Below are 12,323 nucleotides of genomic sequence, written 5' to 3'. Positions count from 1 at the left end.
AAGGGCGTTTTCGTTTTTGGCCTCCATCAGAAGTATAGTTGTATGACGGCGTCAGCAATGCAATTTCAACGTTTCAGAAGAGCTAGCACTTTATGTTTGATTTCTAATACTTTTGATTGACAGCATATATACTTCGTTTATACAAAACTAGCTTTAACCACAGGTAATTATTTAGAGGAACTCTTTCGTTTGGGGGTCTATAACCTAATATGCGCAATTACGGGGTGAGTAAGCTGTCACGCACACACAAAAAGCCACAGCTAGCCGCCGCTGCAGCTACAACTGCCAACCGACCACTACAGAAATGACCCCGCCTGGGCTTCCCGAATGCTGCGTGGACCAGTTCCAGTTACTTCAGCATGACCTACGGAAACGTGGGGAAGCCTCAACATCGCTTTCGCCAACGACTACCTGCATGCATATGACGAGACGAGTATCACCTCTTGTAGTGTTCGTTAGGACATTGAACCTGCACTGTGTGCTGAAACTCGGCGTTAGCATAGGCTCACAGCACTCGACTGCGTCTGCGACAAGGGCTGCGAATTAAAGGCCTTGCCTTTCTCCGTGACCGCGCTTTGAGGAAATTCTGTGAATGTTTGCACTGTGTGCGCGTTTGTGCGTCTTTCAGATTTGCGTTTCTAGAGTACTGATCGTGTATGTGTGCGTTTTTCTGTGCTGGTGTATTCATTCCTTGTCGTCATTTTCATTCATCAAGCTATCTTGTTTCCAGGCTGACTTCTCCGTATCATAAAGGTATTCCTCCCTCCCAGTTTTCCTCGCAGGAGTTACGAAGAAAACACCCGACAAAAAAAGAAATGCTAGTGAATAGTCCTGTGCGAGTACAGTAAAGACTCACATAAACGCTGTACCTTTTACGAGTAGTTGTAGATTTACCAACCAAGCGGTTGAAAAAGCGTAAGGCGAGCGACACCTGCGACAAAGATTTCCCTCGGTAATGATTACGCACCCTGAAGTAATTCAAATGATTGATGCAACATCACGATCTGCAAACGCGCAAACCCAATGATTCAGGACTCCCCTGCAAGCCTGCGCTGAAGCAGGCCGAACGCCAAATTTTGTTCGAGCTGAACCGCATTGTAAGCCACACGTGAATTTTCATTTGTCTGGTTATGACCGACTAGTCCACGAGACCGGGTACGGCGCGGGGAATCAGAGCCAGAGATAGCGGCAGCTAAGACAAGTCCGAGGTAAAATAAATAGGCCTCCTGCGCTGGAGTTTTGGCGACATGCAGCGCCCCTAGCGGCCGACGCCTCTGGGTAGTACAAAAGCAGACGACCCTCGCCGCCCTCCATGTGTTTTCAATTACAAGCCAGAGTGAAAGTTGGTTGTGGTGCTTTGTGGCGTGTTTAAATCACTGCATACTGTATGAAATAGCCCCTAAAGTAGCTGCAGAGGCTAAACAAAATAATATCCGCAAAAAGAAGCCGATTTGTCGGCTTTCTTTTGAGCGAGCTGTCGCGGTGGTCGCGGCGTGGGACAGTATATCGCCAGGTAGGGTGGTTTAACTGTTTGACGACAGTTACAGTTTTTTCTTCTTGCGTGCGGTCGACAAAGGAAAGTTCACGAGTAGCATAAACACGGAACGCTGCTCATCTTACATCCTGAGGTAACTGCAAATGTTGCTTCAACGGGAGCATGCAAGCGAACGCAAGAATTGCGCAGCCGACTCAGCTGACACTGCTGGCCTGGCACCGCCTTTAAAACGAGTGGAAATTTTGTTTCGTATTTTCGCAAACTAAATGATTCTTGCGTAACGTTTTACGCCGCACGATTTACGAACGGCAGGGTACATAGCGAGTAGGTGGGACAATAGCGCCAATAAATAAACAAATTAAGCGCTATTAAAGGACGCAAAACACGCACCAAATCACACGCCCTGCAGAGATGTGTACTTCTATAACATCACATAACACAGCCGCATACACGACGCGGGGCCCCGAATATTTCTATACGATCATCACTGACAAAGTTGGTTTTCTAGTGCAGGGGTCGTACGCCGACACGCCAGTTATGACTTCAAATGGAGTTAGACAGCGAGACAAGAACAGAGAAGTGGCGTCCTCCAGTTGAATTGCCCCCCCCCCCCCCTCATCTTCACACTTCGCCAGATTATTGTCAAATATTATTAGAAATTCGCTGAATTTTTTCCTCTTTGCATTCAAAGCCCCCCTCCTCTCCCCCCCCCCCCCCCCCCGATTTGCCGTCCAGCCCTCGGCTGTGTAGGCTGCATGGAACTCAGCCGTTGCTGACCCTGATTCTAGGCTATTAGGTGCGAACTGGGAATGTATGCTGCAAGAGCGTAATTAAGTAAAGTGAGAGCAAACAAGGAAAGCGAGCGGCCTCTTAGATCGCCCGACCACTTTGTTTTACGGCCACTAATTTCGGAATCGAAAACCGATTTCACGCTTCTGACGGTCGCGGCATTTTGTCACTGAGACACGCAACAAAACGGCTAGCTAACGCTGCACCATGTATTCGTAACGGCGACGCAAACGAGCACTGTTTAATGAAAGCGCACGCATAGTGTGCAGGTACGCAAAAGAGCGGCGCACCGCAGCAGGCGAGCCTGCGGTCCGTCGGACTCGCTGGCTTTTTAAAGCGCGATCATCGCCGATTGCGTCACTCTTCTTTTTTGATCGGCTGTTTTTGAGAAGTCTTTGTCACCTAGAGTATTAGTTTAAGCTAGAAATTTTACTTAAAATTTCACTTCGTACGACCATCGATCGGTGATCCTGCGAGTAGCAGACGCCGTCACGGGCCCGGCACTTTCGTCGGCGCTGTAAACGTGTTTAGCGCTGCAAAGCTTTTTCCCCTAATGCCAAGTTGATCGCTGAAATAGATCTGAAGCGTCGGGGATGAGCTGGTGACCACGTCGCCAAATAATTGGGAGCGTCGACCTCATTTTGCTTCTGTCAACACGGGATCCTATGGGACCCGCGCAGCTTTGTACTACCCGGAAGTACTGCCTGGAAGCCGCTTGCGCAGCGCCCCCTGGGCAGCGCAGGAGGCCTATAGCTAAGACGGGTGAAATGGCACATGCCGTCACCCCGCTTCAAAGACTTTTATTCGCCATCATCATCCCCGTTCAAGGTTTTTTCTGGGCGCTGCCATGCGCCAAAAATACAGCCTGATGGGCTTAGATCTTCTGGCCAAAACTGGCAGCCAATCGGAAAAGACTGGGAGCAAGAAGGCCCCCTCCTATCTCTTTATCACCCCTTTCTGCTCTAATCTTTATATCCCCCTCCACCTCCTCCCCACCGCACTGGGTTGTATGCAGGTGAACCCCCAGTTGGGCTCAATAATATCCCCAGTGCACTTCCTTTTCCTTTTCACCCGAACCACCTAAGAAGAAAAAGCAAGAAGGCAGCGATCGGGAAAGTTGCAATCAGGAGTCTATTAAAACTGAAATGCGTGTGAACACAAAAGGAATAATTTTGAATGAATGATTCTTTAAAGATTGACAAATTTGGCAATGTTGTGGGATCACTTTGCATGAAAATACAAAGAGTGAACTCTGCTCTTGTGTTCGGCTTCTTCCATGTGTTCGGCCATGGAGGAAGGAAAAGGTTCTTTCCTCCATGTGTTCGGCGCTGCAGTCGTTTCCGATCATGATTCTATTTAAACTGGAATACTTGTGAACACCGAAAGCAATGACAATTTTGAATAAATTATTCTTTGAAGATTGAAACATTTGGCAATGTTGTATGATCACTTTGAATAAAATATAAAGTCGTAACTCTGCTCATGTATTTGGCCGTTCCGGCGCTGCGGTCGTTTCCGATGTCATTTTTCCATCAACGAGTGCTGGCGGCGAAATCGACGGTGGGTGCGCGTTGTCCGTGTTGTTATTCATGTTTTTTGTGCGATATACCGTCGTAAAATGTGTTCGACCTTTGTGGATAAAGCCTGCTTGCCACTTTGGAAACACGTGAGGTTAAGGATAAGCTGAAATACAGCGGCAAACGATCGAAGAACGGCGGCGTTTTCCTGTGCCCGGACAAAGAAGTTCGGTAAGTTCTTTTTTTGCTGGACCTTTTCTAGCGCGACTAAGGTTCGGTGCCAGAAACGTGTTATCTGCTTGATTTCTCGTTTCCGCGTCAGTCTCACGCTGTGGTTCGTGCAAGCTAAATGCAATTTGCTGGCGCTGCTCGATATGTCTAGCGTTGCTGACGGACAGGTGGTGGGCGCAGCGGAGGACCTTAGGAAGCTTGAAATAATTTCCTCCACTTTCCCTTCCCACACACAGAATAGCTGGCCAGATATACTACCGTCAGGCCGACCTTTCTGTGTTTATTTCATTTCAATAAAATTCCTCTCTCTCTTGCCGGTGCTCTTGATAACATCGTGAGGAATCGATGTGTTTTGTTTCGTATGCGGTTTTTATCGCATTAGGTCTGTTTCTATATGCGGCCGTGCGGTTTCACCGCGCTTTTGTTTTCTTTCGATAGCTGTGGCACTTTGAACAAAGCAAAATACAATGCGCGACTGCTCAACTTATCGGACGTAAAACTTCCTTTGAGAAAAATGGAAACCGGAAATAGTTTGAACATCTTAACTTGGCAGTAAAAGTGTTTTGATATTTTTTTATTGTATTGTTACTGGCTGAAAACCTTTCCTGACCCTTTTTCGCGTTCTCTTTCTTTGGAAACTATTTGTTTTCTTCAAACAGTTTGTAGTTCAGGAGCACCTAGGTGGAGTATATTTCATTGTGCTGTAAACGCTATCTACCCTTACATAGCATTGGTTTTAAGCACCTTTCATCAATTCTGTGGTCAGGTCTTTTAACATAACTTTCTTGATAATAAAACAATCATTGAGTGAGTGTTCTTACATCTCGGAATGTGTAGTGTACTGTGAGCTTTTAACTTTGGCAGGTAACGACGTTTGTGCTTATGTAACTTTTCTTTGCAACCTTTTCATTTAAAAGTGGCTGGAGCTTCAGGACGAGGGCTGTCTGGCAAGATGAAAAGCAATAACAGGTACGTACTGCATTTATGTGACCGCTATAGGAACCCAGAAATAGAACTGGACCTATAAGTATGCGTTTGAGGGATGTGGGGCCTTTACAGCAGGAATTATGCCCACCTAACTTGTGGGAGTTGTTTATTCTTGCATTACCACAGGAATAATAGTAGTAGATAGCCCTTTCAGCGGTAGAATGCTCTGCATGTTTAGGACATTTAAATTATGTTGAATGTACAGCCGTGAGCTGAAGTAAACAGATCACGGGAGCGGTGGCCAAAACTAATCGCTGCGCCGTCTGGTTGCGCGGCGCCTGTTGTCGAGACCGCGCACAGCGCAGGCGCGGCCTAGCAGCACAGCACACATGCCGCTATCACTCGCTGCTTCGCGATTGTCTCACGCTCCGATAAATTGACGCCAGGGGAATCACGCCGCGCAGTTAGAGGAACACTGCCGGGCACCGCCCTATCACAGAAAACGATGCGACTCACCTGATAAGTGGCAATGGTGCTACGCTGCCACACATAGCGTGCTGTGGCTGCGTTGGGCTCGTAGCCTTTTACCCGGTCCTAAAAAGCATGAGGTTTCTTCTTTGTTAAGTGATGAAGTTTCTCAGTTGATATCTGCTGTCTTGTTGTTCGTTCGAGTTCGTGTTATTCGTGTTTTTCGAGTTTCTGCATGAGAGTGGGTCCCATAGCTATTTGTGTACACAACAACAATTGACTGTCTTTGTGGCCGCTCAGCGGCCTATAGTATTGGCTAATTGATAGGTCCTCCTCACTCTCGGTTGAGACATCTCTTTGGGAGGCGGGACTTTTGTAATTAAATAAAGATTATGGCGTGGTGAAGTAAAGGGCTGCCCGCAGGACTTGGCGTGGTTCAATGGTATCTCATATCGCAATATAGTTTTGGAACATAAAATGTATGTGTTGGTGCCTCGAACTTGAAAAATTGCGAAGCTGGATTTTCCCGAGCAATTGCGAAATGGCACATATGCCGCATGCGGCAAACGAAGTTTCATAAAGCAACGCAGTACATACCTAAACACAGCAGTATTTGTCAAAACCTTGGCATGTAAGGTTAGCATCAATAATATTCTCGGGAGGCTGTGATTTCGCATCTATCCTCAAAACCGACAAAGATGGTGTTGTGTTTTATTTTCTTCGACTGTCCAGTGATCTTTTTCTGCTTCATTTTCTGCTTCAATATATGACGGGAGGAGGGGAGGGGGGGGATTGCAAAAAAAATAAAAAAAAGCTTGAAGCCCGAGATAATCACCAGCGCGCCAACTCTGCCAGCGGATCCGCGTTGCCGCCGATTGCGCCAGCGCGCCATTTCCACTGAAGGTGTGTGACCCGCAGGCGGTAAAAGGGCAGCGCGGCTCCCCTGGCGTCAATTTATCGGAGCGTGAGACAATCGCGAAGCAGCGAGCGATAGCGGCATGTGTGCTGTACTGCTAGGCCGCGCCTGCGCTGTGCGCGGTCTCGACAACAGGCGCCGCGCAACCAGACGGCGCAGCGATTAGTTTTGGCCACCGCTCCCGTGGTCCGTTTACTTCAGCTCACGGCTGTACCTTTTTATACGTGCAGAAAGTGAATTCCTGTTTTATATTTTTTTTGCACACAATGTAGTGCCTGTGCAAACCAGGTTTTCTGGGTGAATAGTCTTCAACATCTGCTTGAGGCTGGGCAGCTGTTATGTCATAATGCTTGTAATGTGAGTAAGCACAAGGTCTTGCAGGTGCAGTACCAGTGCCGCAAGAAGTAATTGGAATGCTGGAGCTGGGGCCAAACTCGGGTCTGTGTAGCTGCACCAGCGGTAACTGACAGCAGCATATCATATATGCATGCATATCGGCCACAATATCCCCTCTATACCTATGGATTCTTCGGTATTACCGTGTCACTGAGTATTATGCATTGGATGTTGGATGCCGCGCCAGTGGAGTGATGGTGCTCTCAGTAGACACTTCTGGCAGCATAGCCTGCATGCTTCCAGTGAATGTGAGCTAGTCAAGCTGAATCTCTTGCAGATACAGGAACGCACTGTTCTTTTCTGTGAATACAGACTCCTGACATCCTTTGGCGCTATCTATGCACTGAATTTGCATGGGTTCTGTGTCAGTGGTCAGTTAATCAGCCGGCTGTTTTGCAATGGGTCAAGCAAACTAAAAAAAAAACAGTGGGAAGGTTATGCTGGGTGTGCGTGCAAGGTCCCGAAGTTATTTGTGAACTTGAGTTGTAAGCTGATCTGTCGATTGAATTCCTTTCCTTTTTTTGCATTCAAGCTCACCCACCCCTTCCTCTGAAATAGGATCATGTCTATGCTACTGAGCTGCACTGTTGGTGGCACCTAGAGTGAGGCATCTTTATGCTTCATTTCTTTATTGTGACTGCATACTGTGACTGCTCAAAATGCTGTAAGCACAGTGCTTACATTATGCGCACAGGCTCAGTTGTTGTATGAGTTCAAATTCATTTCAACCAAATTATCCGCCGCGGTGGCTCAGTGGCTAAGGCGTTGCGCTGCTGAGCACGAGGTCGCGGGTTTGATTCCCGGCCGCGGCGGCCGCTTTTCTGATGTAGGCGAAAAGCGAAAACTCCTGTGTGTACGAGAATTCAGCACACGTTAAAGATCCCCAGGTGGTCGAAATTAATCCGGAGCCCTCCACTACGGTGCGCCTCATCGCCTGCGTTGCGTCGGCGCGTTAAAGGGACAGACATCCGATTTTTGTCGCGTATATGTTCTCTAGCTCATATGAAAGCCAGCATTTTATATAGCCGGGTAACCACAAGCAATTTTTAAACAAACTGGCGGAAATAATTTTAATTTGGCAGCAAACTTCCTGAAATCGGAAGGGTGGCGGTTCGTAGTGTCGAAACTTGACACTACAATATGTGTCCCTGTCACGTGACCTGCAAACCTAGCAGCTACTGTAACAGCTGAAACGTTTATTTACGTATTGAAAACCTTTTAACACACGTATTTTTTACAAGCTTAAATAGTATATGTATTTCTAAACATTACTTTGAAAATTCTAAAGACACGCCGCCCGCCGCCGCTGGGTTGCTCTCAGTGTGGCTAACTGAGCCACCATACCCAGAATCAACGGCAGCGTTCAGTAAACAGACCCAGCGAAGGAGCTTTGATGATTCTGTCTGAGTGAGGGGCGTTTGTTCTGCCAAAATATTTGATTTCAGTCTTCAAATACGCCAACGGCAGCTTAAAAAAAAAAAAAAAAACATCACGCCCGGGGAGAATTGAAATTCCCGCCTCCACAACGTGAAGCCAGATTCTACCTATCGTCTATCCCAACAGATGGCACATTCGTGCAAAATAGACCGTTGCATTAAAAAAACACATAAAGGAACAGGAAAGCCTGCGATTCAAACTTTTTTAGCTGAGAACAAGTTTTTAAATATCGTTTTTTATTTCGCATACAGACAAAAGTATGTTGCCGAGCTACTCTATGTCATGGTTGCCAGCATTAGTTTTGAGAGGGACACATACGGCTCGTAGATCAAAAAATTCGATTTAAAAAGTTCTAGAGCGTTAACAGCAAAACCGTTTCTCGTCAACGTGCTTTAAGTGATGCCCTTTCATTTGGAATGGAGAATATATACTCGACAAAAATCGGTTGTCTGTCCCTTTAAACCCTACAATCAATCAATCATTTCAACCAAATAGATTTTTGTCGCAGCAAAACGAACCGTTATGCTTTCTTTGCCATATTTTGTTTATTCTTGCTCATTATTAAAAATATATATATTTTTTTTTCATCTATATAAAATGGCTTTAGTGCCTCTAAATGTGTGCAGACAAAAGTTTACATGCTGGGTTCTGTTTTTAAATGAGGCATAGCCACATGCTACTCAAGATCATGAGTTCGCTTTCTCGAATCATAAGAATTGACGATTTCATTCTTTCGGGCCAGTAAAGTGACTGCACATGTTGATGGGATGGTAATTCTGGCGAGGCATAAACCGCCTGGTCATCATATTGAACATATATTTGGCTAGATAGTGTGCGAAGGATTTGAAAAAAAAAAATTGTACCAAAACAATGTAAATTAAGTGCAGTCAAAAGTTTGGTTTTTTGCATTTACTGTATTCGCAAGCTTGAGACACTGACAGCATAATGCACCCGCAGCTAGGCTCAGTGGCTAAGGTGTGGTGCTGAGCCCATATATGCAGGTTTGATCTCGGCCGCGGTGGCTGCTTTTCTGATGGAGGCGAAAAGCGAAAACACCCTTGCCTCGAGACTCAGCATAAGTTAAAGTTTCCCAGGTGCTCAAAATTAATCTTGAGCCCTCCACTACTGCACGCCTCATAGCCCATGTGCAGCTTCAGCAAGTTAAACCCTGCCATCAGTCAATCCGACGGCGTAACGTAATCACGTGATTTTTGTCAGAGCCTTTTGGTGGGATGAGGGGGCAAACGTTGATAGTCCTGGCAAATAAAATGCGTCAATGGTACGGATGGGTAGATGATGATGATGATGATTGATTGATTGTGGGGTTTAACACGTTGACGCAACGCCGGCAATAAGGCACGCCGTAGTGGAGGGCTGCGGATTAATTTTAGCCATCTGGGGATCTTTAAAGTGCGCCGAAATCTCGTACGCATGCGCGTTTTTGCTTTTCGCCTCCATCAGAAAAGCGGCCATGGCAGCCGGGAATCGAACCCGCAACCTCATGCTGAGCAGCGCAATGCCTTAGCCACCGCGGCGGGTACGGATGGGTAGGTTTACCTAAAGTAGCCCATGCTGGCTTGTGCTTTTGCATGGTCTACTATAGGTAGATATTGAAGCAGAAAGGCAGTGCTCCCTAATGATTTGGCCGCAACCCCCCTGTGTACCAAGCAGGGGTACCTGGAACAGTCCTTCATCATTTTTTAATACCTCAAAAGCTTGTCTCCCATTGATGATCGGGCACAAATAAGATTTCGTTTCGTTGTTGCTTATAGTCTTGCTCTTCTGATCAATATCGGTCTAAAAAAAGCACAGAGAACATAGTGTATGGTAATTTTGAATTTTGCCCTTCCAATAATAATGCCAAAGACAACCACGTACCGTGTTTACTGAATTGTAATGTGACCACGATTGTAGCGTGAGGGGTGACTTCATCGCATCCAGAAAGAAAAATTAAAACCACTAAAGTAACTCAAGGGGTAACTTTCTGTCGCGCCAAAAAAAAAAAAAAAAAAGCCGCCAAGTACTCTTGTGAGGCTAGGGGAATTATGGAAAAGCACATTTATTTTTCAAACACTTTGGCTGGGCGCCCACCTTTGACACTTATAACTTCGCAGGAAGCCCACCTGTCCAGCGATATCGCTTGTTTTGAGCTGTATCAGTTCAACACTGACCGCCAAGAGGTGGTTGCACTGTTTGGCGACAAAATCAGCAACACCCTTTTGTAATTCGATGTGGCTGCTGTAGCAAGGCCCTTGGAAACTTTTTAGGCAGGGTTCGCATGTAAAAAGGCGCTCCCGCAGTAGCTGCCATCCACAGACGGTCGATGTTGACTCTTCGGGGAGCTGCCGAATTGCCGATTTCTGGAGCCATTAAAATAGCATGGGTCATACTGAGTGCAACACGTTGCCGTAACAAGGGAAGCTGAATAGGTGTTGAAACACTTGAGGGCAATGAAAGTTACCTATGCCTCAATACAAAAGTACGGCGCAAAAACAAAGGAAAAACATTGCGCACGCTGTCAACCACCACAGGAAAAAAGCAAGGACACGGAAAGAGTTCATCTAAGCTTTAATGGACCCGAACAACTCTGACACATCTTGCTGACATAGATTGCAAAATGGTCAAAAACTGTAGCCATTGATGACAAATGGGTGCACCATTGCAATTTTTAGGCAACTTCAGTTGCGGTATTAGATTGTAACGCGAGAGTCGACTTCAGGTTGCAAAAATAAAACATGTTATAATCTACTAAAAACAGTGAAATTCGTATTTGTATTTAACTATTTAAATTCAATTTAAGAAATGTATGAAATTTGTTCACCTCCTATTGTTTTGATTGTTCAGGATACTTGAGGATGACAGCATTATGTGACGTTTTCAGACTGCCTAGAGATGAATGAACTCATGTTGCTCATGGCAATTTGCTGAAGCACTGATTGAAATTTGGAAAAACTAGAGAAATTTTGACGCATCAGTTTGGTAGGCGCCCTGACTATAGACCACAATTTTCCAACCTTCCCAGGGTGGCGCCATTTGCCCGGGATTGGTGTGGAGCTGTGCAGGCATTTCCCGGGGGACAGCGGGAGCAGCCACGGCCCCAGCCACATGCCACCAGCCGCATTGGACTGCGTATCGTGTGGCTGATTCGGACACCTAATCTGATTTGAAAATTGGTAAGTTCATATTCAACAGTTTGCAACCCACAGTTTAACAGTGCAGTAGAAAGTGGGTTGAAGGCGAGTGAAAGCTAGTTGCATGCGAGGATTGCGTATGCTGTTCACAGGCTGCAAATGGACCATGCTGTGCAAGGTTCTCACCAAAAACGCGGTTTGTTGAGCTGTATTTCTCTGTGCCAGGCTTTCTCCAGTCAATTGCGGCACCCGACTCCTATACCCTACGAATTAGCTGTGCGCTTATTGTCCCCGCAGAGCTGAGCTGTAGCGCTAGAAAAGGGTTGATTTTTGTTTGTTTCTCGTCTATAAAAAGAACACTGCTAACCTGTAGTGAACAGAAATTAGTGATAGATAATGGGATGGGAATCAATAACTGCGCTCTAAAAACAGCGTACGAGAGGCGTATTGTTGCAAAGGTGCTACATTCAAATATGTTCAATTGGGTGTGATAATCTATCGGCGGAAGCACTCAGGGACCCCTAAAATCGTATGTATGGTTTTTAATGCATAACGATCTTGTGTTATTTTTTGGTGTACTCAACAACTGTGCAGTGACGCTCAAACAAGTAGCCTTTGCACATTGTTAATTTCACCCAAGGCATGCTGACCTGCATGCTGGAGGAAAAAAAAAAGTCATGTGGGTACAGCTGTTATATTCAAGAGGACTGCCATGACAAAATATACCACTCAGAGGCCATGAATCTGATAAGACAGCATGCGACACGGTGCATTTGCAGCCTGTGCACAGCATGGGCAAACCCACCGTGCAGTTAGTTCTCGCTCACCATGAGTGCGCTCTCTAGTGCACTGTTAAGCTGTAGGGTGCTGACTCGTTGAATAAAATTGTACTTGCCAAAACCTTGGTGGTGAGACAAATCGTCTGGAATGCAATTGAGTAAGCACTCTTTGATGGTAATGGCACTATCTAACCTCATCGGTGCTTTATTTTTAGAAAGTTAATAGCATTATCGAAA

The 12,323-nt window shown here is 46.0% G+C and overlaps 1 long non-coding RNA gene across 1 annotated transcript; it reads left to right on the top strand.

Annotated features, from left to right (window-relative positions):
* The first annotated feature begins 3,810 nt into the window (after window positions 1-3,810).
* LOC144139500 (uncharacterized) lies at window positions 3,811-11,343 on the top strand. Its single transcript, XR_013316234.1, has 3 exons — window positions 3,811-4,032; window positions 4,950-5,001; window positions 11,199-11,343. It is a non-coding gene; the product is annotated as an uncharacterized LOC144139500 (long non-coding RNA).
* Window positions 11,344-12,323: the final 980 nt, after the last annotated feature.

The sequence above is a fragment of the Haemaphysalis longicornis genome, unplaced genomic scaffold (genome assembly GCF_048455015.1).
Source record: "Haemaphysalis longicornis isolate Haplotype H1 unplaced genomic scaffold, Haemaphysalis longicornis Haplotype H1 scaffold_5, whole genome shotgun sequence".
Lineage (NCBI taxonomy): Eukaryota > Metazoa > Arthropoda > Arachnida > Ixodida > Ixodidae > Haemaphysalis > Haemaphysalis longicornis.
This window is presented reverse-complemented; position numbering and strand designations above follow the sequence as displayed.